This window comes from Nansenia antarctica, assembly GCF_963989245.1.
Source record: "Nansenia antarctica genome assembly, chromosome: 3".
Classification (NCBI taxonomy): Eukaryota; Metazoa; Chordata; class Actinopteri; order Argentiniformes; family Microstomatidae; genus Nansenia; species Nansenia antarctica.
In genome coordinates this window covers 72277048-72279081 of record NC_137688.1, presented here as the reverse complement: position 1 = coordinate 72279081, position 2034 = coordinate 72277048, and positions in this window count along the sequence as shown.

Below are 2034 nucleotides of genomic sequence, written 5' to 3'. Positions count from 1 at the left end.
AAGGGAAACACAGCTGATGAACCCAGAATCCACAGAGTGGGATTCACCATCAACAACCGGGTCATCACTCAACTCTCAGTCGGCATCAATGATCATGACCCTTTGACTGAGGCAACCAGATGGCCACTGTGATGCTGTGAGTGCCTACGCACCAACCCTGGATTCACAGGATGTCGCCCTGGACTGGGTTCTATCGAACATCCCAAAGGAAGACAAGATCCTCCTGCTCTGGGATTTCAACGCCAGGGTTGGCAAAGATCACCAGCTCTGGAAAGGCACAAGGGGAAAGAGGGTGTTGGTAATATCAATGCCAACGGAGTCCTCTTACTGTCAAACTGCCGAACATGAGCTTGTAATCACAAACACCCCTGTTTCAATGTGTGCTGAACATGAGCTTGTAATCACAAACACCCTGTTTCGCCAGAGAAACTTCTTGGATGCGTCCTTGATTGAAGCGCTGGCATCTCATAGACTGTGATTGTCAGCTAAGGATCAGAAAGATGTCAACATCACCAGGGCCATGACTTGCACAGACAACTGCTGGACAGACCACCGCCTCATCCGCTCAACAATGACTATCCGGTTAATGCCAAAAAGGAGGACACAAAAGAGACTGAGCCGCCTGAAACTAAACACTGAATGCCTTGTTGACATAAACAAGGTACAACATCTCCAGAACACCCTGCCTGAGAGACTCCCAAAACAATATCCTGAGGACCACAATTCTTGAGACTATCAGGGACACTATTGGCCACAAGATCAGGAAACATCAAGACTGATTCTAAGTCACAGAGATCAGAACATCTGATCGATACCAAAAGGAAAGCCTTTTGCTCTTGGCAGAATGACATCAACAGTGGAGCCAAAAGAACAGCCCGCTCCAAGGCAAAGGCAACTGTCCAGAGCAGGAGAGGAGAAGGCCCTGGAACAACGTGGACATCAGCAGACAGACCCTGATAAAGGGTTAGGGTTATGTGGACATCAGCTCCAGATGACCAGAACACTTCCAGGAGCTCCTGAATCGAAACACCATAGTTGAGATGGAAACCATCAATCAGATTCCTCAGAGACCATCATGGAGCCCATGGGTGACCCCCCCCATCATGGAGCACATGGGTGATCCCCCCCCATCATGGAGCACATGGGTGATCCCCCCATCATGGAGCACATGGGTGATCCCCCCATCATGGAGCCCATGGGTGATCCCCCCATCATGGAGCCCATGGGTGACCCCCCATCATGGAACCCATGGGTGACCCCCCCATCATGGAGCCCATGGGTGATCCCCCCATCATGGAGCCCATGGGTGATCCCCCCATCATGGAACCCATGGGTGACCCCCCCATCATGGAGCCCATGGGTGACCCCCCATCATGGAGCCCATGGGTGACCCCCCATCATGGAGCCCATGGGTGACCCCCCAGCAGGGATGAGGTCCTGGGTGACATCAGGAAGCTGAGCCACAACAACAAGGCCTCTGGGCCTGACGGGATTCTGGCAGAAAACCTCAAAGATGGCGGTCCAGAACTCCTTTTGCCACGTCCACAACCTGCTGTGTAGATCTGGTCAAGGAGGAAATCCCTTCTGGACTCAGGGACGGCCTGACTGACGGCCCCTCCAACTACCATGACAACCATCCACAAATGCCCCCACTGCAATAAGATCTGTGGATCAAGGATTCGCCTCTACCTGAAGACCCACAAACCAACAGGAGGACGATCATATTCTACCAAGAGTGATTGCCGAGGACCTGTCTCACCTCCTGTACCTGTCTCACCTCCTGTACCTGCTCGTCTCCAAAAAGGTTCAGCGTTTAAAACAATGTGGTTTTAGTTGCCAAGGCAACCATATCTGGCACAGCACTAGTGGTTCAGTAACTGATGCTGAACAACGTAAATATAACATGGCCGACTGGACAGGAAGTTGACATGATGGAAACAGGATGTAGACATGATATAGAGGGGATGGACAGGATAGCAGGACAGACAGACAGCAGGACAGACAGACAGTAGGACAGACAGACAGACATATAGC